The sequence below is a fragment of the Lepisma saccharinum genome, chromosome 3 (assembly GCF_977018435.1).
Source record: "Lepisma saccharinum chromosome 3, izLepSacc3.1, whole genome shotgun sequence".
Classification (NCBI taxonomy): Eukaryota; Metazoa; Arthropoda; class Insecta; order Zygentoma; family Lepismatidae; genus Lepisma; species Lepisma saccharinum.
Window position 1 is genome coordinate 14918651 of NC_139231.1, and position 27779 is coordinate 14946429.

The following is a 27779-nucleotide window of genomic DNA, read 5'->3' on the forward strand; positions in this document are numbered from 1 at the left end:
CTCCTTCACCGTTAACAGCAAGACCTCAACTCCTACCTCAAGCGCGAGGCGCAGTATAACAGATTGTTCTTTCGTACAATGCTACAAACTCATACCATAAGAACAACACAACAAAAACTGATAATTTATATGTCAGAATAATGCTAAATAGCGATAGTAAGCTTAATTGTAGTTGGCAACAATTTAGAATGCCAACGTGGAACTTTTGACGTATCCATATACACGAAGCGTCATTCCCTACTCCTAACATAAACAGCCAATAGGAAAACGTTATTTTATTGAAAACGAGGGAGAAATACCTTGCTATAATATTACAATATTATACTATATTGAAATAACGAAACTGATTTTATCAAATAATTCATATTTGCCCTTGCACATAAAAATGATTAAAAAAAATTAGTTTATAACGAAGACAAATTACTTCAATCTTGTACATTATTGAACAAAAATCGATATTAAGAAAAAATGTATTTAACTTGTGCTCAAACAACAAAATTTGCTTCAAAGATAGAAATAATCCTAGCCATTTTGGATTTGAAAAACAATGAAAACGTTGCATATATTATTTGGGATAATTATTAGAATATAAATTTTGAATAAATGTTGCAAAAATACGCGAATAATATTATAACATAAGATAAAACATAAATATATACATGAATTATGAAAACAATTAAGTGTAAATAATTTAATCCAAGTTCTAAAATTGAAATTATACGAATAAGATAAATGCCAATATACGACTGACATGTGCCTAACATGGCGGTCGTTACAGGTTTTAAAGTAGAATTAGACACCACATAACAAATATATAATCCTATGTACCTCAAACACAACTATATTTTCAGATGCTGCCCGCCTAGTGTATCGTGCAAGACGCACTTAAAGGAGGTGAACAGTGACGTGCACTGAGGAGAGATAGATCAATTAATCTGATTTTCAAATCACAATACTTATTGTCAGGGCCCGAAAAATCCTGGTCGCCAGGTCGCCATGGCGTCTAAAAATTTCAGCCTGGCGACTGTGATCTTTTGCTGTAATATGTACGAAATTTTGATGATTCTAAATTCAAATTGCAGTACAGCGTAAGTTAGCAATTTTTTTTATCAACATTGTGAACATTCCATAGTGTCAGTAACTATTTCTTATCCTTTGTCCCCCAACACCCCATTTCCTGCTTTCTCAAATAATTTAGCGATGTTTTGAATACCGTGATGCTCAGCATCTTATACAGAGTGTTTGAAAAATCGCACAACCCGAACTTTTGGAAATGTATATCATGAAAACTGTAAGAGATATTTACACCGGGTTTTCTGCATTATAAAGCCTCATCCATTGAGATATTTTTCAATGCTTAAAATTATCAGTTCACTCAGTACAGAAAATTATATAATTTTTTCCAGAAATGAACTTCTGAGTAAGAGAAATATGTAAGAAATTATCGAAGGGTCATAATTAGACATTTGATGATTGATGCCATGTCAGTCTGTCAATTGCGACCAATATTGGTCATGTGCAACATTTGATGAATTTTTGACTGGCGATTTTATGGGTTGAGTGAAAAGTTCCATTTTTGGGACATATCTCCATATATGGCAACACTAGCAGGTCGAAATATTGCCAAAAGTCGCATGCAACATGTGTCTAAGTATTGGCTATACATTTACTTGAAAAATCAAGATTTTGTGCAGAAATTGGACTCTTGAGAGAAGCCTAGACTGCCCCTGGTTACATTGAATTCTCTTTGCTCACTTTCGCCGCTACTGTGCCTGTTTTTTTTTAATTGATTCAGCATGGCGTATTCATTGAAGCAGTGCGTGTACATTGCTGAAGAGTATTTTACTACTCATTCTTACACTCATGGGCAAGAGGTTTTCCAATAAAAATGCCCTACTTCTTTTGTATACCTCACAAAGCAACGGTTTTACAACCAGTCAAACACCAACAAATGATCCCACAAATTGTTTAAGATTTGGTATTTATTGTTGAAAATCAGTTCTCGGATGTTTTCAGCAAATTAACAATGTATTTGAAAATAATGCAATTGCTTTTATTTAGATAGATAAAAAAAATACACATGTTGTGTAATACGTATGTATAATGTGGGAAGTAAAAATATAGTTTTATTGTTTATGAAATGGGAATGTATTATGTTCACACAAAAATACTTGGAAATGTTATGCTTTCTTTTATTATTTTTTTCAAATATGGAAGATATAATGTATATTAACAAATATTTGCTCACGCTCTTTCTCACTCTCGTCTTAGTAGTGTTTTATTTAAATATACTAACCTCTTGGCCTCCAATATAAAAAAAAACGGTAAGCTGAACGGTCATAAATACGGATGGATATAGCCTATTTATTTTGGCAAGTGAACGCGCTTTCTTATTGTTGTTGTTGGTTTGGTTCATTTTACTTTGCTTTTCTGCCACATTTGTTTATCGCGGAAATGAGGATGAAGGGGCCTTACAAAGAATATCCATGTCAAGGCCGAGATTCGAACCCATCACAAGCGCGAATTCTTGTTCCTATGTGTTGTACTGTCAGTGAATAATGAAATAATTTGGAATGAAAAATGTTTCCCAGAATGTAAGAAGCCAAATGAATATTATTGAAGAAACTACAAAATAGTGTATTTTGTTTCCAGTTTATCCCCCCTTTAATATATTGAATTTTAGCCACCTCCCATTATTTTTTTTCTACCTGTATAGATTTAATAGCGATAATAAGTACCTTATGGAAGTCATGAGGGACAATCATAAAACAGATAACTCTAGACTCCGATTTTGCAGTGCCCTACAGATGCACTGAGAAGAAATTATTTGTATTTTTTGTAACTTTGCTCTTTCATCACTTGAAATAATTTCTGCCATGACAATGAACATAGATTCAATTAAACGAATAATGAGTACACAGGCCAGTGCTCGAACCCTGATTCTTCAGTAACGACATCGTAAGATGGAGGAATTAGGGAAATGAAGTAAAGCAATCTCTTTCAAAAAACATTAATCATATATAAAGATGGTGTTTCAAAAATCAAAGTGAAAAATACCACAGGAAAAACGCAGTGTGCTTTACCGATACCCACGTATCCGACTGTTGGCGCTTTTCTCTCGTTTTTGTTGTCGGCAGACGTCCGTGGGAGAGTGGTTATTACATCGCGCTACGACAGCACGGGTTCGAACCCCGAGCTGGTAATGTGTGTTCTTTGTGTGTGTCCTTTCATCAATTTTATCATATCATCTTCGCGATTAAACAAATGTGGCAAAATGCGACGCTAAGTAACAAAAATCAAATCACATCATCGACTGATTGTTTGATTTGGTTTATTTTACTTCATTTTCTGCCACTTTTGGCTAATCGCGAAGATGATACGATAAAATTGATGAAGGGACTCACAAACAACCATGGCCAGGCCAGTATTCAAACCCGTAATTTCTGGCTTAGTAGTCAAATCATTTTTTTCCTAAAGGTGGGGAGTTACATGTACTTCTTTCAATAGTCATTCCTTAATTTGCAAGCTTTTCCCGCCTTTGACGTTCTTTTTTTTAGGGATGGGATTGACCCCCATCAATCCCCCTTTGGGTACTCCACTGATTGCTACTCCAAGTGTCGACGTCACCGAAAGTCATTGGAGGTAAATTACTTATACAGAAAGAATATTGCGGTGTGTTTTATGTAACCTTGAAGTAAAAAAAAAAAAAAAAAAACATTAACACAGCCTAATTGCTTAGTTTAAACCAAGGCCTCCCCGATGTAGCAGTGGTATCGTCGTCGCCTTGTAATCAAAGGGTTCCGGGTTCGATACCCGATGGAAGCACTTGGCACAGTGGTTCGGATCTCATTTTAAACTGTAGGTCCAGTCCCGATTAGCCTTACTGTGCATAAAGTGGACTTAAAACACCAAATCCATAGTTTAAACCACTAAGCAACGAATATTATCCAATTATTCAATTACCACCTCTGAATTTATGAAAAATTAAGCTTTCATTTTAAGAGCGAAAATTATTATAAGGACATTTTTCAAAATTTTAGGTCAATTAATACCACTCAATTATTGAAATTAATAACTGGGAAAGCAGTTATGTTGCCATTTCTTTAAAATTTGTAATAGGAAAGGTGTAAAGAGAGTGATTTAAAGAACGAGGTAAAAGAAGTATCAGCTTCTCACATGTAATTCTATAATCAATAAAGGTTTTCATTTGGAGTCGTATTGTTTATTTACTGTATTAATACACGTCTTATGGTTTGCAGAGCAATACATTATTCCTGCATATGTTTTCTTCAATGTACAATCATTATTGCAAAATGCCCTGAAGCTCGACTTCTTAGCAGGCGAAATCAAGGTTCCTTTTGAATACCTGTAAAATTAAACAGGGTGAAATGGCAATCGTATATTGAAATTAGAGTAGTTCAAATTTACACTGGAATATAACTGAAAAAATATCATTTCTTCTTCTATAAGAACCATATTGAGACCCATTTCATTCATTGCTAAGAATGCTTTAAATTTTCGGACAAAATACGACGAACGTCTCTTAATATTTAATAATTTCATAGGATCATATAAGGTGAATAACAAATTTGTATTAATGTTTAGAAATATATTAGGTTTATATTATTTTGTCTCAACTTCTTAACCACAAAAGCAGTCATCTAATTACATGATAACATTATATTACATGTATAGTTATGTATAATATAAATACAATTTCTTACATAATAGAATGCAGCATTGAACAGTATTTATTGATTCGGTTTTAGCTTTTGGACTATTAATTTTCCCAATAGAAAAATTAATTACTTTCTAAAATAGAAGTGAATGAAATAAAAACGCAACATCATTATACAGGGTGGACCAAAAGTCGCAATACATAGGAACAATAAATATGTTGTGATAAGAAACAATGTATTCATATAATATGCTCTACGTGGTTACCATTGGTTTGCATTTCTATTCTCCCACTCTTGATGAACACGCATTAGAAAAGAACACGTTAAAATATAAATAAATATGGTAACTTATAAACAAAATTTTGTTTTGCTATGTATTGCGACTTTTGGTCCACACTGTATGTATGTTCTGTATATTTTTTTAGGGAAGCTTCAACAGAGCATTCCCTGGCATTCCTCGGCGGCAAGCAGCTCGGCATCAGAGTTTGCCATTCCCGGTGAACGGGGTTCGCGACAGTCGCACGCTACAGTCTGTTTTTTTCGCTCTCCCTGCCTTCGCTCTCTTTCCCTTTCTGTTGACGTTGCAGACTGACGCCAGTATAATCCTTCCTCGGAAGTTGCGTTGTGTCGTGTCCGTGTGTTGAAGATTGTGCCTTAATATGGCAGCACAAGAGTTTACATTACAACAAAGGATTTTTCTTCTCGAGTGTTACTTCGGAAAGAGGAATTGTGGAGAAGTGCGACGACGTATTGCAACGAAATTTCCTGGTGTTCCCGTTCCCCATAGGACCACTATATTAAACCTCGTAAAAACGTTTAGAGTAACAGGGTCAGTTCCGAATAAAAGTGGAAAGAAAAATGGGGAAATCTAAAAAATAAAGTATACGAAGACATTTCGCACACCATCCGTGAATTAAGAGAGAGTATTGTACGAGAAATCGGGAGAATTACAGTAGACGAACTTGCACGTGTAAATGCCAATTTCCTTCGGAGATGCCAGGAATGTGTTGCAGCAGAGGGACATCATTTTCAACACCTTCTGTAGTCAAGGTTAGTACACAATATGAAAACTGTAATTTTAATAGCCGACTCTAGCGACTGTCGCGAACCCCTTTCACCGGGAAAGACAAGCGCTGATGCCGGTCCGCTTGCCGCCGAATCTCGTAGCGAATGTCAGGAATGTCTGTATGTTCAGGTTTGTAAGAGACCGAAAAGGAAGGTCATCAGGAGTTGTCAGTAACCCTTACACTCTTGTGTAGACTTTGTTACGATAAATTACATTTTTGCTGTGTGGAATAAAACAAAAAATCAAACTAACATAAAGCTCTCATGAGCAAACTTTCGTTTAGCAGATGTCCTAATATTGTTCCAAAGTACGTTTCTAAGTCTCCTAATGTACATACTAAACAGAAATTTTTAAGAAAGAAGAATTTTGAAATGCCCCAAGCGTACGAAGAACTATTTTCGCCCACCATCTTGCTTTGCCACCTGTGGCGTAGCGCAGTTTTCGGTGCCCCCTTCCACAAGAAAAATATTGGAGGCCACTTAGTAAAAAAAATAATAATATAAAAAATGCTATAATGGTGTGGGCGGACATGCAATAGTTAGCTAGTCCACCTCTCCACCAGTTGTGCAAGAAATAACTCTTGTCCCCAAATACCGTGCCTGCCAATTTCTTTTATCAACTTATGTATCAGTGGTGTAGCTTCTGTAAGCTAAACCCGGATAGTACGAATTACTGAAATATAAATAACTTGAAGAAAAATTGGAAATATTTTGTTTTTCTTCAAAGCAAGCCAGTTTGGGGAGACGCTTCATGCGCCAAAATATGTAGTGCATCGCATGATATTTTGTATTCAGCCCTGAAAGCCACCCCTTGGGCTGGGCCAGGCCAAGATTCAACTGAAAAGTCGCTCCCATTCGCCCTAATACTATACAAACAGTGACTAATACGTGGGTTGTAAATTTCAAACTGGCAACACTGTCATGAAAAGTGACAACACCGTGCATGTGCTATCAGGCAGAGAGTAATGGCAGTCGGGGCCATGTCGATGTGTGGAGTGCCAAAAGTGGTCGGTGAAGCGAGTGCTGTGGTGTATGTACGAGGTTGAAATGAACACCATTTTGTTCACTGCCCTAAAACACGTTTGCCAAGGTAAGACAGCGATTTTGGATCAAAATCCAGGTGGTACGTGCTAACAATGCACGAGAATGGCATCAATACTTGCATGAACCCTGTAGCAACAACAGCTCGAACTGGACCCAGCCTGGTTAGCGTTAGTTACCCAGAAACGCGCACGTAGCAGACACGCCACTCGATTGGTCCGCCATCTTCACCGGGATCCCCCTTCCACAAACGTATATACACCGGGTTGACGCTCAGAATTATACAAAACTGGATCAGTGAATCGGTTAGTTCGTATGAACTTTCCAGCCTGATCATTACCAGTGCGTAGTTGGAGATCGGTTAGTTCATTGAACTCTCCAGTCTAATTATTGCCTATTTTTGTTGGAGCAAGAAAAGGTTTATTATCCATTTTGCCTTGACTCATCTCACTCAACAGGTCGCTAGGTGTCGTGGCTTGTCGCGAGTTGATAGCTTCCTGGAGATGAGGCCTCGCTCGAAAAGGTTTATTATCCAGAACTGCACTTCTACCCTGAAGATGCAAGCTCTCGAAAGCTTGGAATCAGTTCCACAACTCACCTGGTCGATAGCCCGAGAGAATCTGTTCATCATTCGTCGCCAAGAAAGCTTCAAGTCTTACTTCAATACGTTAATGGCTGCACAATGATGACAATTTCGAGAACCCGGCATAATGCAATTTTCCTCATCTTGAGGTTGTTCTTACTGACGCATCGCAACCTCATAGTGAAATGCACTTACCCATTTCGAGGGAGGGGTCACATGTCAAGCTACGCGGGCCTAATTTTGTCTGCGGGGGAGCAAGTACCAGAATAAACGCATCAATAATAATAATAATAATAATGTTAATAATAATAATGTTATTATTATAACATTATTATTGTTATTATTGATTTGCTTTATTTTACTTTGCTTCTTGTGCCACTTTTGGCTGATTTGCGAAGATGGGGATGATGAAATTGATGAATGAACACTCACAAACATCCATGCCCAAACCGGGATTCAAACCCGGGACCAACATTATTATTATTATTATTATTATTAATAGTAGTAGTAGTAGTAGTAGTAGTAGTATCAAAGATGTTACTACCCTTGTAAATGATGCAAAAAGGGGTAGAAGTTGCCGCTTAAGCATTTGTGTTCGAACTCAAAAGATTTCAGTTATTTTTCAACACGTTCAATTTAACAATAATAATGGATTGATTGATTGATTTGGTGTTCTAAGTCCACTTTATGCACAGTAAGGCTAATCGGGACTGGACCTACAGTTTAAAGTGGGATCCGAACCACTATGTGCCTTCACCGGAAGGGGATGACGCTTCCACTGCGCCATAGAGAAGGCCCTAATAATAATGGAAAACAAGCACTCAAACTATTTTTTGAAAGACAGAAAATGCTTGATGAATGCATTCTAAATATATTTTTTTATATACATTAACATGTATAACTTTCATGCACGATATATGTTTCACATATATGCAACATGGAGCGTATTCAAAGTTTCTTTAATACATATTACATACAACATATATTATTTAAATACATCACACAACCAATTCATCCGTCTCACAATAAAGCGACAGCAAAAATTACATAAATTGTTTCTCAATAGCTCCCTTTCCTGAAAACAATTTTCATGCATTTAAAACAAAAACAATTAAGACAGGTCTTATTTCTCTGTCTGGAAATTTACAATGCATTGGAGAGGACAAAAATAAATTGCGAGCGATGCGAGCAAGAAAATTTTTGGATCCAATTTTTTTGCAGGCTGAAATCAATATTGATTTAATACGGTGCAAATACTTTCACGGGACGCCAACGCATTCTCTCTTTTACAATTTTTGTGCCTCCCCGATGCTGTAATGGTAACATCGTCGCCTTGTGATCAAGGAGTTCCGGATTCGATACCCGGTGGAGGCACATGGCACAGTGGATCGGATCCAACTTTAAACTGTAGGACCAGTCCCGATTAGCCTTTCTGTGCGGAATTCAAATCAATCAATCAATTTTTAAACTTATTTTCATTTAGATCGTTTGCCACCCAGGGCCAACTCCAGCAGCCCCTATTTGCCCCGGTCCTGGACTTGATAAGACTAAGAAAAGCAGCCATCGCGAGAGATGCGAGCAAGAAAATTTTACGAAAAGTATTTTTATTTGCATAAAATTTGAAGTTGTTGGCGGTAATTGCCCCTGCAAGTACACTTGGCCGTCAATGTTTGCCCCCCTAGAACTCCGTCCAAGGCTGGGGGGGGGGCAATGCTCCCCGCTGTGGTTGCGCCACTGGGCTGAGCCAGTACACCTCTGCTTATTACTGCAAACATTGTCTTATGGCATGTTACTGGAAACCCGCTCTATCATTTCCCACATGTAATTCGTAAAGTCATTTGTGGTTCCCTTTAACTCCTGCAATACCACTAACTCTGTAAATAAGCAGTTTGCGAATTAACGGGCCGGGGGGGGGGGGATTTCCCTGCACAAGTAATTGTATCCTCGGCCAAAGAAAATTAATGTTATCCCTGCCATGTATGTTTTTATACACCCAAACAGAGAATGAAATTGAAACCATATAAAATACCATTTCTTAACAATGTAACAAATAGGGTGAGGAGGCAGTGAAATGGGAAGATTTAAAAAAATCACAAAAATAGAGACAGCAAATATTATTTTTTTGAACATGAATGTACTGTAGTATATGAGTTGAAATTACTAGTGTACCTAAAAAATGTTCATCTTTTTAATATGGTGTCAGTAAGATTGCGTCCTAGGTGTTGCATTGTTGGAGTCTCAGAGTAAATCCGCCCATTACGGTTCGTAGCATCTCCAACGGAATGTTGTGGATCTCTTGCCGAATTCGCTCCTTCAAATTATCCCTGGTTCTTGGAGGGTTGTCCTTGAATACTTTGGATTTGAGGTAACCCCAAAGGAAAGAGTCAGGAGCCGTCAAATCGGGTGAACGGGTAAGCCACTGAGTATCGCTGATGAGACGGCCATGAAATGCGAGTCTAAGCACATGCATAGACACTCTGGCAGTATGGCTAGTTGCACCATCTTGCTGGAAGAGTGTTTCTTCATCTGGGTCATAGTCATCGAGGACAGGCAAGAAAAGGTTACCAATATGTCAGCATAACGTCATGGGCGGATTTAATCTGAGACTCCGACAATGTGTGCAAAACCAAGGACGCCATCTTATTGACACCATATTAAGAAAATGAATATTTTTCAGGTACACTAGCAATCTCAACTCATGTTTAAAAAATAACTAATATTTGCTTTCTCTATTTTTTGTATCTTCCCGTTTGACTGCCTCGCCCTATACAATTGAAAAATCATTTGTGTCCATTAATGGTCATCAAGGATTCCCTGTTAAAAGTATGGCCTTTGTATCCTCGGCCAAAGAAAATTAATGTTATCCCTGCCATGTATGTTTTTATACACCCAAACAGAGAATGAAATTGAAACCATATAAAATACCATTTCTTAACAATGTAACAAATAGGGTGAGGAGGAGTGAAATGGGAAGATTTAAAAAAATCACAAAAATAGAGACAGCAAATATAATTTTTTTGAACATGAATGTACTGTAGTATATGAGTTGAAATTCAGAAGCACACCATTCTACAACTGAACAACTAACCAAACTAACACAACAGGAGACTGGATTGATTTTTGGATTGATTTGTTGTTTTAAGTCCACTTTATGCACAGTAAGGCTAATCGGGACTGGACCTACAGTTTAAAGTGGGATCCGAACCACTATGTGCCTCCACCGGGAATCGAACCCGTGACCCCTTGATTACAAGGCGACGACGCTACCACTGCGCCATTGGGGAGGCCAACAGGAGACTGTTTTCCACTCAAGTTTCCATGGCATAGTGTATTAAAGTCTTCACAAGAAACATGGACATTAAGATTCAATTTTGGCAACAGACATTTGGTCAAGTTTTTGGTGTTACTAGTTCGATAGCTCTTTCTGTGTATGACTTTGTGTATATATATATTGTGGAACGATTCAAGGGAGACTCTGTAAAAAGGTAAAATCTCTCTACAGACATCAGTGCTCGGTCAAGCGACAATTTACAACACAAGGCAACATGAGGTGCGACTAACTACCGAATTCTAGTGCCTTGTTCTTTTAAGCTGCTGGCAAATACATCCTAGCTGCATGGTCAGCACTTCCGTATTTGTCAGCCGATGACGGGTTTGAACCCAGTAGTATCAAAGAATGCCGTGTCTCCTGACATCATGTGTTTCCGCTATATGTGGAATGTTACCTTGTGTCGTAAATTGTCGCTTGACCGAGCACTGATGTCTGGGGAGAGATTTTACCTTTTTTTCCAGTCTCTCTTGAATCGTTCCAATATATACACACACACACACACACACACACACACACACACACACACACACACATACAGGGTGGCTCAGAGAAACGGCGCCAAACGTAAAATGCACGAATAATCACAGGAGAAAATACATTTAATGATGGATATGCATGTACATAGTATGCAATTCAGCAATGGTTGCAGGACGTGTGCTGTACACTTTACTTTTGAGATGTCCCCACACAAAGAAATCGCAAACACTGAGATCAGGGGATCTCGGAGGCCATGAAATGTCACCGTTTCGTGAAATGATCCGCCTTCCAAACAATTTGCGAATCGCCTCCATCGACTGAAGAGCAGTATGTGACGTGGCTCCGTCCTGCTGAAACCACATGTTGTCGGTGTCAAGATGTGCGTCGTGCAACTTCGGTGCAAAGAATGTTTCAAGCATAGCAACATATCGATCTGATGTCACTGTTGTTGCAATGCCTTCCTCACTTTCAAAAAAAATAAGGGCCGAAAACACCATGACTTGACACTGCACACCATACTTAACCTTGGTGCTATGTAATGGACGCTCGTGAAGCTGACAAGGATTTTCATGTGACCAGTAACGGAAATTCTGTTTTTTAACATAGCCGCCAAGGTGAAAATGGGCTTCGTCAGACATCCACAAATTGTTAAGGAAATTGGCGTCCTCGTTAACCTTAGCCGACGCCAATTCGCAAAACTTGTTACGCAACACAGGGTCTTCAGGATGTAATTGCTGCACAATCTGTAACTTACAGGGGTGAAACTTCATTTCATGCAGTATTCTTTGTACGCTTCTTCTACTACACTGTAGGGCTGATGCATGTTGTCGAACGGAGCGGCGAAGGCTCCTCTGAATGGTAACTCGAACTGCTTCAATATTCTCTGGTATACGTACTGTTCGAACTCTACCTGGGGGCTTCTTCTTCAACGCTGAACCGGTTTCTTCGAAATTACGCACCCATGTTGTAATCGCACGAGCCGATGGGACACGAGCATGACGTCCTAGCTGGTAATGCTGCCGAAATATTATTTGCGCTGCAGTCACACTATCACCGTTCTTATAAAAAGCTTTCACAGCGAAAGCACGCTCCGATGCTGCATCATTACTAAATGGCAAAGCAGGGAGTCGTAACGTAACGAAATGGAACGGTATATTTAATTACGGTTTCCGTTACGTTACAACCTGAAACAGAATAACTTTTTTCGTGAACAGAAACGTTACCTCAGTTATATGAACATTACGTTACAGGTGTGCATAACGGTACCGAACCATAACTGATCTCTAAAGGAGTAGGTCTTCACGTGACACTTTAACGTTACATCTATTGCCGGCAACCAGTAACGTTACAGGGTAAGAAAGAGGTTCGTCACGTATTGACTAGTAACTTTAGTGTATGTGGAAAGTGATAGTAACGTTACAATTAACCAGTAACTTAATTGAGGTCACGGCTGTAAAAACGTTACACTCCTTTTTTCAAAGCAACAACGTTATTTATAGCTGGTATCATACAGACGTTCCGATGTGCAATACCGTGTCCGATGCCGTGTTCCGGAGAGAATAACATAGGTCTCTCGTATAATTGTGCTCGTTACTTTTGTAACGTTACAGTTCTTTTCCTCCACAAAAGTCTGTTTCGAAAAAGTGATACACATATCCGTTACGAATAGCAAATACCGTTATCGAAGGCGTTTTCGAAGAAGCCTCATAATTATGATCGGCAGCATACTAACATTACAGTACTTTGACCCCTTGAAAGTCACTAAGTTATAATACGTATTTTCGTTTTGGATGTCAGTGAAAAAATTAAATTGTAAAACAAAACGTTTGAAAACATGCGTAAACAAGATTCGGCGTGACAAAAGTTCTGGTTATTGGTTTGATTTGATTTAGTTTATTTTACTTCGCGTTTTGTGCCTCGTGCCTAATTTGCGAAGATGGGGATGAGTGATGAAAGGATGAAATTGATGAATGAACATTCACAAACAACCAAGCCCGACCGGGATTCGAACCCGGGACCCTTGGCGTCGCAGCGCGATGTGCTAACCACTTTTTTTTTTTTTTTTTTTTTAATTAAAAGGAAAGCCCCCTAAGCGGAAGCTTCCCCCATCACATTCACTCATATCATTTCATTCACATTTCTATTTCAGGACTTTTTCAGGACAGACAATCACAAATACCCATGCCTTACCCGGGACTCGAACCCGGAACCCCTGGCGTTGTAGCGCGCTCTGCTAACCACTTCGCCACGGAGGTCGACACCACTCGGCCACAGGGTCGGGCATTCTGGTTATTGGAATGTACTATTAACTATGTATTTATCACAAATATATTTCTTTTCTGCATACTTAATCGCTTTATGTGAATTTGTTCTAATTTGATTATTTATGCAAGATGAATTTTAACATGTGCTTTCACTTTATACGATAGAAAAGCAAACGTTTGTTGAGGGAAAACGTTTATATCTATCTCTCTCTCTCTCTCTCTCTCTCTCTCTCTCTCTCTCTCTCTCTCTCTCTCTCTGTTTACATGGATTACATCATTTTTTTTAAAAAAAATACAGTTTTTTGGCGATGAGAATGATTCGTGCTTAGATTAAGTTGCTGAAGGACGAAACATAAAGGACCAACCATGGTCGAGCCAAAAAACATCCGTGCCACGCGTTCGTCCACCTAAGCGAGAGGCAAGTTTTCTCCTATCGGAAGACGAAAAATAATTGCTTGTTGCGCGACCTTGAGAAGGCGAACCGAACTGATAGCAGCAGCACCATGCAAAATCGGAAAATCTGAATCCTGAAACTTTGTACACGTGACCTTCGATCACGAAACATCCGAGTAGACAACGCCTTGGGGCTATATGAAAGGCACTTTTGTCAAGTAGAAAATGCGTAGAAACGAAATGTTAGATGGAATTGTTGTACGAAACAAACGAAACCGCGTTTGTGCAACAGGTCTTTAGCTAGACAGGGCCATTGGACTCTCAAGAAGGCAAGAATTGTATGGAAAGTGATTCTCAAAACTAAGCGAATAAAAGGACAGTATATTTTATCATTTACAAGGGCCCTCATCCGCTTACAATTTTGAAAATTACTTTCAGTAATTCTTGTCTTCTTGGACTGGAGGTGAATTAAACTTTTTGGTGTAGAAACAGACAGAACGCCCGCCTACCTACCACGTTTGAAAGAAGGGCATAGACAGACAAGAAAGTAATTTTCAAGAACGCAAGAACGGCAGTCGACATGGACATTGAGCAACGTGTGACTGAGAAATACAATCGGAACAAAGTACAAGATTATTCAAGAAACAGTAATTTTATAAAACTTCCTATCATTAACTCAAACTCAGTTCATCCTTTTATCCTCTTTTGTTTGTTATACTTTTGTATTATTATGTTTTATATCGCTTTTCTGCCACTTGTAGATAATCGCGACGATGAAGATGAATGATGCTCATATTAAATCTATGAAGGGATGCTTACAAAAAAAAACAGCCATGCCCAGATGTCTACTCGAACTTGAAATGTTTGGTACCGAGTGTATGAGTGGATCACTAAACGACTTCGGCCTTCGAGGCTACGGTTTCAGTTGCAACATGCAGTATAATTACGTTTCTACTACTCTGAATTGACCAAAGCATGTGGTATGTATCCTTCATTTTACTTAAAAAGCCCCCTTGATACATGTGATACTACAAATAATTTCAGGCATACCCTCGAATTCTGATTGCCTGGCACTTTTTTTTTAACTAAGTAATGAAGTGACGTTTATATTCATATTAAGCCTACGACTAGCTCGAACTAAAAACTCTTGTGAAATACTGTGTATATGTTATCCTTGGGAAGTGAGGAACTTCATATTTTGCTAAGAAAATATGTATGAAAAATTATATTTGTAGCTACTACTTGAAGAATTCAAATTATTATTATGTTGGAATTTCAATTTACGTATACTCTGCATATAATGTGTTATCGGAGAGGAGTTTTTGTCTCGCAGTCAATTTATTTTTAGTTGAGGAACTCGAGAGTAAGTTGGAAATATATAATGACCCACGTTGTGGTGTGCTGTTCGATTAATCAGAATTGGAGTGAGAGAAATATGTAGTTAACTTCATTCAACACGTCAATTTGTAACTGTGAATGCAAGTTTTCTTTGATTTAGCAGGATATCAGTTTGCTATTGTTGTAAGTAATAAATGGAAATATATATTTTTTCTGCTCGAGTAGGAATCCGCAGCCGTTATCCAATCAATCAGTTTCTGTGTGTGAAACTTCTGTCTAGGAAAGCTACATACAATTTGCTTTTAATAACAGCAGCTTCAAAATAACCTATCCATTCTTGTCATGCCAAGTAATGTTTGATTTTGATTTGTTATATTTAACTTTGGTTTTATGCCACTTTTGGCTAATCGCGAAGACGAGGATGGGTGATGAAATGACAAAATTGATGAAAGGACATCACAGAGAAAATAATGCACAGGCTGTGATCCGAACTCGGAACCTGTGGCGTCTTATTGCACTGTGCTAACCACTCCGCCACGGAGCTCTGCAAAGTAATGTTTGACCATACATTGTTCATGAAATAAAAACATAACATATACAGTGGCTCACATTAGTAATCAAATACGTAGCATCTTGCTGCATTTCTTCACAATATTTGAAAATTAACAACATGTACATAAATATAAACGATGGTGAAATATTTATACGCATTTCTTAAAGTTATATGTAACTTTTTTTTTTTTTAATTTTGGGTGCGTCAGCACTTAGGCTATTTTGCACCCGCCACGTTATACGGGGTGCAGCCCCTTACCATAACAAATAACATAACAGTAATGCCTCAGGTTAAAAGCTGAGGCTGTAAAGAGGCACTCAGCGCATATGGCAGAAAGCAGTAGAACACACAGAATTATACTGGCCATAGGGCCAGTCGCCAGAGTCTCGTTAGTCTGCAAAGAGCAGTCCAGGGTGTACTACGTGGAATGAAGTTGAGGATTGGATGTAATACGTGGAAGGTCACCCCCTTACACCCCTGTTACGTTTTCAAATCTGAAAATAGTTATTTATGTTTGGGTGTGAAAAAAGAGATCACTTTAATATTCAGACAAATCGTGAAAGCCTTCTGTTTCTGTTAAGCTACGTTTCCATTCTGACAAGTTCCAGACCCATGACGCGCAACATGTGCCGGCGCATGTTGCGCGTCATTCAGTGCACTGTTTCCAATTCAAAACTACTTCTGCAAAATACGCCCGCAACAGCACCGGAGTGCAGGACTTGAGTGTAGCGTTGTTCCCTTGTGCTTTAGAGTAGTCAGTGTTTCTTCTCTTGTATTGTAATAATTTGGTAGTGATTTAACTTGTGTAAAGATGAACAATACAACTATGGCGGGTTTTGTGGTTATGGCAGGCGCGTACCATGAACTTGTAAAAATAAGAGGCGAAAACGACCTAGATGGTGGATTAGAAGTTTTCTAGCGAAAAGAAATTCGGAAGGAGCATATAACTCGTTGATGAGACTTACGTCTTCAAAGTGGATACGAAAACTTTGTAAGAATGACTGTAAGTGATTTTGCATTGTTATTAAATCTAAATCTTGTTGGACCACAGATTGTAGTCGCGTCGTCTGTTTCTACTCTAGTGCGCATGCCCCAGGAACTTGCTGCAGGCTGTTTCCATTGTCCGCGGCGCATGTTGTGCGTCTTAATTGTTGAGGCAATTTTGTCCCCAGCACTTGCGACGCGGCATGTTGCAGACAGTTTCCATTTCAACAAATGCTTGACACATGCAGCGTCGCATGCCGCGCGTCATGTTGCACGGCAAATTTGTGGTAATAGAAACGAGGCTTTACATAGTTTTTTTTTACTGATCAACTACAGTGCGGGGAAGGAACAATTGATGCTACTTCCTGACTACATTTGTTACCAGTAGCTGCATTGCTCCCTGACTGAAGTACGAGAAAAATGGGTAACAAAAATACAACATTTGACGAATGGCAGCTATTTATTTTTACCGTACCTAACCAAAGGGTACAGGGAAATTGAAAATGGTAAGTAGTACATGTCAGCGTACCGTGGGTGATGCAATAAAACGTAATGAAAAGCAAAATGAGGTAGATTCCGTATCTCAGAAAATTCAACCAAGAGAAATAGGAGAACGAAATGAACGAGCTTCAGTATAAAAAATCAAGACCCTTTCCTCATCCCCACCCCCTTTCCAAACCAAGAGCTCCGAAAGCAGCTGTGCAACTTGGAGCAGGCATTGGGACTGCTGTACGGTTCAGTAGCGTTTCGTCCGAAAGCGAAATTTCTAGAAAAATGCTACAGTTCGTCTGCGACGGTTTAATGAGTTGCGTTTCGTTCGAGCCTGGCTGATGATGAGTCACACCTTGACTAACCACTGGCAGCGATGGAATTGGTGACTAGTATACCTCGGTTTACAACTTTTAAAACTACATTGCATAGACAGCAGAGTGCAGACTCAAGACAAATTGTCGAGAGAGAGGTCCCGGGTTCGATACCCGGTGGACGCACAAGTGGTTCGGATCCCAGTTTAAACTGTAGGTCCAATCCCTATTAGCCTTAATGTGCATAAAGTGGACTTAAAACAACAAATCAAATCAAAACAAATCGTCGAGAGGAAGTGAACTTGGATCTAGAAATTTTAGTCATGGCAGATGGCAACACTTTCTTACTATCTGACAACTACGAAGGTGAGATTTGCAATTTCCAAAGGGAAAGAAATATTAAAACAAAAAAAATATATTTTCTTCGATGGAGCATTTAAGAGTGTTAGCAAGAGTTTGCTTCATTAAACACTATTAGGATGGTAGCCCTCGGACGAAACGCTACTTGGTCAGGTAAGCGTAAGTTGCCTGTTCCTGGAATTCGGACGCGAAACGCTACGCCACGTGCTGTACACCTGGCGGTTCAGAAAGCGAAGATGAACATGAGCGACGAATGCTGAAACTCATGAAGGGACACTCACAGAGAACACTCATGTGCATGTCGGGATTCGAAACCGGGACCCCTGGCGTCGTAGTGCGCTGTGCTAACCACTCTGTCACGTAATATTTTTTTATTTACTCATTTTTAGCTACTTCCTTTTAAACTAACTAACTAACTAACTCTAGCTTTCTTAACCCCGAAGGTTCATGGCTGCAGCAACACAGGCCTTCATCTGTCCCTATATTGAGCAAGATCTATATATTCTTTTCCATCCCTACCGATTTCCTTTAGGTCCATCTCAACGTTGTCCCTCCATCGTCGTCTTGGCCTTCCTATAGGTCTCTTACCATCAGGTTTCCCAACAAGAATCCTGTAAACTCCTCTTTCCTCTCCCATTCGTGCCATATGGTCTGCCCACCTAAGTCTTCTTGATTTAATTAGTCTAATAACATCTGGACATGAATACAAATTATGTAGTTCTAAATTATGTAACCTTCTCCACTCACCTGTCTCCTCATCCCTTTTAGGTCCAAAGATTTTCCTAAGGACCTTATTTTCAAATACTCTCAATTTATGTTCCTTTCCTCTTTCAATGTAAGGGACCAAGTTTCACACCCATATAATACGAGCACTACATACAAAATTACTGTTTTGTATATTTTAACTTTTAGTTTCTTAGTTATTAAACTAGAAGACAAAAGTTTATGAAGAGAGAAATAACATGCATTTCCTGAATTAAGCCTACTTTTTATTTCCTCTTTAATATCATTGTCATTTGTTAATATTACTCCTAAGTATTTGAATTTGGAAACTGGTTCAAACGAGTTGTTATCAATAATTAGATTTTGATTATTACCTAACAATTGGTTTCGGCCTGTAAGCATATATTTACTTTTCTCTTTGTTAACTTCCAAACCTATCTCTTTAGCAGTTTTGAAAAGTATTTTAGCATTATTCTTAATTGTATTTATATCATCCCCTAATAAGTATACATCATCTGCATATGCTAACAACTGAGTCACACCATTTAATTTTAGTCCTTCGTTTGTTTCTGTTACCTTCCTAACAGCATATTCTAAGGCAAAATTAAAGAGCAATGGATATAATGAATCTCCTTGTTTTAACCCATCATGAATTGTAAATCTGTCAGACACATAAATACCCACACGAATTTTACTTTCTGTTTCACAGGTGCATACTTTTATCATATTAACAAGCTTCTTAGGTATTCCAAATTCGACTAATATATTATATAATTTATCTCTTTTGACCGAATCATATGCTTTTTTGAAATCAATGAATACCTGATGACATTTTGATTATATTCCCACTTTATTCAAGTGACTTCCTTTTACCTACGCTAAAAAAATAAATTTAAAAAAATGAATATTAGTCTTTTTTTCAACATGTCCATTGAGAAAGTAAATGATCTGTCCATTTTTTATTTTGTCAGGAAACCTTTAAAGTTTGACATTATAGTTATTGGACCTTTGTCGCCATTGCACTGAAAGTTTACATCATTGCAAAGGTTGATATATCTATCTACCAGATAGAACAATGGAATTGAATGAGATTAGGTAGTTGTTCTGTAATGAAGATAACACAATTCCATTATAACTTTGTCATTCGGTAAAATAATCGATTACTTTGATTTCACTATTATTCAAAATGTATCTATCTGTTAAAAGCAAAAGTAAAAACCGAAGTCCACCATGCCAGCAACACTACTACTTCTAAGCAGCTCCCACAATTGACTGAGGTTAGAATGAAAGTTTGTCTTGTTTTAAGTTCACTTGTATGCACAGATAGGCTAATTTGGAGTGGACCTACAGTTTAAAGTGGGAAATGAACCACTGTGCTTCCACCAGGAATCGAACCCGGTTAGAATGCAAGTGGTTTCTCATACTCAGATGGCAATTGTAGTTGATTGAGGGAAATTGTAGGCTGCAATTGTTTCATCTCTTATCATCTGATGTCTACATACAAGCAATTTGGTATATTGAGTGTGTTTTTCGTTCATCTACGCAATATGGCAGCAGCCACGAGAATGCAAACTCAAGACAAACACACAAATTTGGAAGTAGTAAATACTGTATAGATGAATGAACAGGGCAAAATTTAAATTAACACACAAGTATTGCTTTCGAAAATCTTAGCATGCTGTGGAGCAAATTGTGGTTTTGCATTAAAGGGAAGACACGCGAATACCACTACTCACTCGTGCATGCAGTGATCGAAGTGGTAGTTTGTAGTTAGGGTGAAACGAGCCTTGGAAATCGGTCGGGAAGTTGTTTGTTATTGTTTCACATAATTTGTAGGTAGTCACATGTAGTCTGAGAAACAGAAAAGTCACACATACAAGAACCTTGCTTGCAGGCCACGGATAATAATCCTGAGGAAGTGGCGCACCAGCTCCTATTTTCCAAATTTTGGCATGTTAGGTGTTACACTAGATGTGTCATTTGGGTATGATACATTTTTATTATAGTCCTGTGGAGATTCGAACAGTGTTCTCGGCTTGCGAGCCAGCTTAAATCGGCGTTAGCGTTAAATGTTTCGAGGGCATACATTGCTCCCATCATAAGGTAGAGAGCATCCTGCTTAGAGCAATGTATGCACTCCATTAGTTTGAAAAAATCTAAAATAAGAGGAATTCCTATCCCTGTTCTCGTGTTGATATTTCCTGGCAAATAAGAGGCTGTCGCGGTCTATTGCCGCGCTACACATTGAAGAAACAATGCTTTCTAACGACCGCCATGTTGGGCAGATTTCAGTTGTATATTGGCATTTATCTTATTTGTATATTTTCAAGTTAAGAACTTGGATTAAATTATTTATAGTTAATTGTTTTTATAATTCATGTATATATTACGTTTCTTTATATTTTATAATATTATTCACTTTTTTTTTTACTTTCTTTTTCGCGTATTTTTGCAACATTTATTCAGAATTTATAGGATCCCAAATAATATATGCAACGTTTTCATTGTTTTTGAAGCACAAGTTAAATACATTTCTTCTTAATATCGATTTTTGTTCAACAATGTACAAGATTGAAGTAATTTGTCTTCCTTATAAACTAAATCTGTATTTAATCATTTTTTATGTACAAGGGCAAATATGATTTATTTGATAAAATCAGTTTAGTTATTTCTATATAGTTTAATATTGTAATATTATAGCAAAGTATTTCTCCCTCGTTTTCAATAAAATATCGTATTCCTATTGGCTGTTTATGTTAGGAGTAGGGGAACCACGCTTCGTGTTCTTCTTGGCGATGTAAAAACTTCCACGTTGGCATTTTTAATTGTTGCTAACCTTAACTTTAGCTTACTATCGCTAATTAACATTGATGTGTTATATAAATTATCAGTTTTTCTTGTGTTATTTTATGTTATGAGTTTGTATTGTAAGTTAGAACAATCTGTTATGCTGCACCTCGCGCTTGAGGTAGCAGTCGAGGTCTTGCTATTAACTGTGAAGGCGGTGCGCGGACTCTCGTGTTAAATAAATTGCTTATGACTGCCTGCGAGCGTGCATGACCCAATAAATTATAACTTTTAACTTGTGCGAATCAGTATATACGCGCGCGATTCGTGATTAAAGATTTTGGACATTTTAATTATAAAGTATTTGGAATTTTATTTACTGTCACGTGTCGCAATTCGGTGGTTTTCTTTCTGGAGGAAGGGTGGATCGTCTTAATCCCGATCCCTGGGTGAGAACTGGTGCTCCCAACTGATCAGCCGGAGCAAGGAGCGGTGTGTTGCCAATTCGGCATAGCCTGGAGTTGCGAGTGGTGGCACGTTGCAGATTTATACTCCGAAGTCGATACCAAAGGTTCATGGACGTCTGCAGGATTTTCTTTCCAGGGAGGGGCAAGCAAGGTAGTTTTTTTTTCCGGGGGGGCAAACAAGGTGCATGTTCACCCATAACAGTGTTGTCTCCTCAAAAACCATTGCTTTAATTTGAAGTTATCATGTTCATGCAATAATTAACATGTATTATTATAGCTAAAATGCAATTGCGCGATATATATATAATTTTTGGTTGACTTTACTTTTCCAGGTGGGTCGTGCCCTTTCCTCTTTTTCGGACATTCATGCAAAGGTTCTATTTTTATTTCGCGTCTACCACTTTCAGTTAATCGCGATGATAAAGGATGTGATAGGTGATGGAAGTGGTATAAAGACAAGTGACCCATCCATATTTTCTAATCCGACATTAGACTTCGCAGTGTATTACGGTAACTAATTTGCCACGGGATCGGCTTCCTCGTGTTTGTCTGCTCATCAAATTATTGATTAGTTATTCAAACTATATAGGTAGCAAAGCTATATAAAATAACTTAAAATAACGAAACAGAAAAAAATCCACTTGACGTCTTGTAGTACTATCAACAACCTACAATTTCATGCTCTCAAATCCACACAGAAAACTTCTTGTGGCATTAGTTTTACGGAATGGCCTTCGGGAATAAAGATCGCCCATTTCCTGGTTCAGCTCGAAACAATTCAGGTGCCTTATCGAAGCTGCTCTTGAGCACGCAGGGTTTCTAACCTACTTCGCCGTAATTCAGTTGTTGTATCTTGTTTAATGTGATGTATTGTAGAGCCAACCGCAGATTAAATAGGAGGAAAAAGACTTTTTCCGACGGAAAATAAGTTGGCAATGCTGCGAACACCGAGGCATTCTTGATAAGACGCTTGAGGAGGGTCGAGAAAACTTTCCTGAAAAAGCGCAACCCCAGTATCGAAGGTCATGCTACACGTGGATTGGCAACTTTCGGGAGCATGCTGTCTGTCTACACAATTCTACCCAAATACCTGTTTGAAAATGAATCTTCTGCTCGCATTTTATTTTTCAAATGTAGTTCTGACATTGTAGTCATTTTGCAATTATTTTTATTTGTTCTTATTTTGCTTTGCTTTTATGTCACTTTTATAATTAATCGAAACTATGAAGATGGATGATAATTAGATTAAATTAATGAAGAGACACCTAAAAAAGATATTTACAGACCAGGACTCGAACCCGGAACCTAAAGCGGATAGGTTGGGGGGGGAGACCGTCAATAACTCCCGGTCACGAACTGGCTTATAATTTTTGTAATTTCTCAGGAGTATTTTTTGTTCTGTTCATGCATAATGCCTGCTTTCGGAAACTTAATTTATAAGTGACACACTTCGTTCGGTGGGGACAAGCCACGAATTGTTTGAGAGGAGGGACAAATCTCGTTCATATACTAGATACAATCATGGACTATACTTGAAATGGCCTCCCCAATGGCGCAGTGGTTGCGTCGTCGCCTAGTGGATACCCGGTGGAGGCACAAGTGGTTCGGATTCCACTTCAAACTGAAGGTCCAGTCCCGATTAACCTTACTGTGCATAAAGTGGACTCAAAACACCAAATCAATCAATCATATACTTGAAATGTGACGTGCTAAACACTACTTTCGGAGATCATATAGACATGGCAATTTTGATATACGAGTTGCACTTTTTCTACTTAGATTATTTATGTCCAAATTTTATCCTAATAGATAATCTCGCAACAACGCAAAATGTTTAAATTGACTCGAATTCACAATGGCTCATATACAGTGTGTTTATAAATGAACGGTGCTGCTTCAAAAATTAATAATAAATCTATTTATTACCTTACACGGGCAAAACTTACACCGTAATCAGCAGCTACTGTCCAAGTTTATATAACTTTTTTTTAAAATTGGTATAAAGATAAAAATCGAGAGGGGGCAATTGCCCCTCTGTGCCCCCTTGCAGGTGCTCTTGGCCGTCTGGAAGAAATAGTGCACGAAAGACGTGAAAACTAAATCCATCTTGAGTATCCTTTTGTCTTGCTAATCTTAGATTCTGCAACCTTTCTTTCTATAGTCCAATGTTTGCCTTCCTTACCTCCTAGAATTGATTTCTGAACAAGTTTGAGGGCTAATCTCCCCTGCCCCCTGTGGTTGTGCCACTGCACCTTCTTCCACCGTTGTTCCTTTGTGAACTTTCATCGGCTTCAAAATACTTCATTTATTTCAAGAGCATAATATCGTTTAATATCCGGCGATATGATTCGTCTACCCTAAATTTCTGGAATAAAGTATAATAATATAGGGGCATGGAAATCTGGAAGGGGGGCGAGGATGGCCACCTCTCCCCTTTAGAAAACGAATGTCAGCTAAAAGTATATATTTACCACGTATAATTTGATTTGTCATAGTAATTTACATTAATTATTATAATGGGGACGCAGGAATGCGATAATTTCGAATTCAAGTGGCGTTTCTTGCGGGGGCAACACTATTATCGGGTTAATATGCAATTGCATATGGCATATTTCCCTGCGTCTAAAATATCTAAAGATGCCCATGACGAGTAGGGGGCATTTGCCCCCCCCCCCTTTGCACCCCGTGCGCACGGCTATTGCTACTCATTTCTACACTAGTTAGAAGCTTTATTCAATTTCGAGCCAAAAATGTAATTTAATATCAAATCAGGGTTGTTAAACGTCCACGAACCCATAAATTCTAATGGTTCCATTGGGTTCCGCAAAAAGACCGGAAACTTTTTTATCGCACAGTTTAAATTCGGTCCCAAGTTGCGTATTCTTTCATTTCAATATGGAACTTAGACCGTCGTTAAATTGATCCGGATAGAAGGTCCCTGTTCCGTATTTCAATTGATCAGGAGAAAAGGTCCCTGGAACGAATTGAAATACATAAAGAGGCTCTTTACAGTCCAGATCCATTTATGCTGGCTAATATTCCCTGCTGAACCGGAATTGAATTGATTTAAAATTCCTGACCCTTTAACAACCCTGGTTGAAATTCATTCTTTTACAAACAACCATATTTTTCACGGCTATTTCACATTAATGCCATACGATATACTGAGTTATTTTTCGCAATGTTCCAATGAAAGGTAAGAGATTTTGGCTATTCCTTTTTCTTCCTTGAAGTTAAATAGATTATATTCGTCACGCGCCTATAACGTTACTAGCTAACATTTGTGAATTGTTCTTTCCTTGTAACGTTAACATCTACCATACTGAATTTATTTACGTTCCTTATGCAGATGGTATGTACCCAACTGCATTTTGTTCCGTTCCGCTACAGTGGTTTACATTTTGCTACATTCCTATGTAACGTTAATTAACCATATTGCCTTTCACTTCATTCCGTTTCGGAGGATTGCATTCATTACGTTCCTATGTACCGTTATTTACTACCATGTAGCATTTCGTTACGTTTTTGTAACGCTAGTATATACCATATTGCATTTCGTTACTACGTTCCTTGTAACGGTAGTATATACCATATTGCATATTACGTTATGTTCCAATGTGTTCATTTCGTTACGTTCCTTTATAACGTTAATATCTACCATAATACATTTTGTTACGTTCCTTGTAACGTCAATCTATAACATATTGCATTTCGTTACGTTACATGGGTACCAGCAGTTGAACCATACTCTTCCTCCTACAAAATGGAACGTACCGTGTAACGCAAATTGGGTACGTTACGACTCCCTGTGGCAAAGCCTCCTCAATGATGTCGCATCGTTCCCGAACAAATGTCGGGACAAATGTCCCGAACAAATTTCTGTACTAAAGTACTAAAATGTATACACCTAATATGAAATAGAAATATTTGACCACATGATTTGTATATACATAAACGCATGCACACACGACGAACTTACCTATTTCGGAGAGCCACAAATTCCTAGGCATGTTGGGAGGACGTTGCACTTAAAACCACCACAGCAGTCGATACCCAGACTTGGACCGCACTGGAATTTTCGAAATATGTATTACTCAAATTCTTTAAGAATGAAAATATATTTAGTCTCATGATTTCCAATACACTAGACATTAATTTGTTGGGAATTGAAGGGTAATTGTTCAACGTTCGAACATTCGCTTGTTAAGGCACGAACGAAAATGAAGCTCATGTATGGCGTGGCCAATCTTTTGCAAAGACAATTTCGTGTTGCTCAAACCTTATTTTCGTGACTAGTCTTGTATGCACATAAAGCCCCTCAGTTACTTATGTTCTATAGTATTTAGCGGTATAGTTTGTGCTTTTAAGCTGATTCTCAGCAACATACACAATATACACAACCATACATTTTTTAATCCCTGTCCCGAGGTTCAAGACTTGCAGTACCTGAAGTTCTGTGGATGCTAGTTTAGGCAGTAGACACATAGCCTACTTCTTCAAATTATAGCTTAAGGCCCATTTCCTTTTAGATATATATAGGTTTATTCATAATATATTTACAGAAGTTAATTCTTGGCCGTTATTCACAAAATTACATTCCGGTGTACCCTGTCCCCCCTTCCCGAAGAGAGTGTGTAGACTCGCGTAGCCAAAAAATATAACCCTCAGTACCAAAAAAGGTGGCTGAAGGTATGTGTGTTGTGTACCCGGTTTCCCACATGAAATAAACTATTGGAATAATGTGAAAAGAGCAAGTGTGTGTATTAAAAGAAAGAAAGTTAAAGTATCCGCCGATTCATAGTATCAAGAAAGATTCTTCGTTTCGCCCCATAGAGAAAAGACACCTCTTTACCTCGCCGTATTGCACCAAAACCTCTGAGGCCGACTGCTCCCTTCCCTTCCTTTTATAGGCCCCGCTAATGACCTAAACCGTTACTGGAAACTTACCGCTCCCCAGCGATCAAGAACTCAAACATACAGGAATACATAGACATACACAATTTATAACATAAAAAAGGATCCAGTAATGATCGCATCATTACAAGTATGCTAACGAAATTGCGATTAGCGTGTGCTTTTTATTCACATTTATTCATAAATAAACAGGGTGTTTTGAAATTTCTGAAAGGAACTCTTGGGTTTGTAGAGGAGTCGGGGAGGGGGGGGGGTTAGTAGACGCGGTTCTAAATAGGAACTCATGTCTGAAGGTGCGGACCCGCAACATTGCAATTTTTCCTCCATAATTTCTTTCATATTTTGGAACCATCCAAGCTCTGTCGAATCATAACCTTCTCTCCCTACGTTCAAGCGGGGTGGGTGAAACTGAGCATCCACACCTTCTTCTGCGTGTTGACAAAACATGCGACCCATCACCCTTACCACGGAGTAGCTAAGGGAAGCAGAGTTCGAATATAGAAACATGCGACCTTGAACCATCTAATGAGCGGCTATTTTATATGGAGGGAAACTCCCCCTCCCCCCCACCATCTGCAGTGTCTAAAATAACAGTCTGGTACCAGCAGTGAAGTCTACTGATGTACTCAAGTGTTACTAACTCCACGATCAAGTGTCCACGTATACTGCATGTTGCCAGCGTTGTAGAAGATTAACCAAGCAGGTTATAATTTTTATATTTTAAAATATACTACGAAGTTTCAAAGCTCAATAGAAATCAAGAAATATGATTGCTGACATACGTATAATACTCTACATGAAGATAAAGGTTTCAGAGCATTGGGTCTGTTATAAGACAGCGAAGACGTCCAGACATATCCACCAAAAATAGTTGGTAACACTCACTGGCCGGGGTCACACATTTTAAAAATACTTTGAGCGGTTAAAAATAAGCGGCGGTGGCTCAGTCGTTAGCGTGTGTGACTACCACGACCCGAGCTCGATCCCCGGCGAGGGAGAACCGGGATGTTGTCCACC

General features: G+C 38.5%; 1 long non-coding RNA gene across 1 annotated transcript in view; it reads right to left on the reverse strand.

The window, feature by feature from the left end:
* Positions 1 to 4211: 4211 nt before the first annotated feature.
* The window catches only part of LOC145985709 (uncharacterized), a 54969-nt gene continuing 31401 nt past the window's right edge, over positions 4212 to 27779 (reverse strand). The window contains exons 2-3 of the long non-coding RNA XR_014441433.1: positions 25828 to 25917; positions 4212 to 4366 (exon numbers count right to left, since the gene is read on the reverse strand). This is a non-coding gene — a long non-coding RNA (uncharacterized LOC145985709). The remainder of the gene's footprint in view (positions 4367 to 25827; positions 25918 to 27779) is intronic.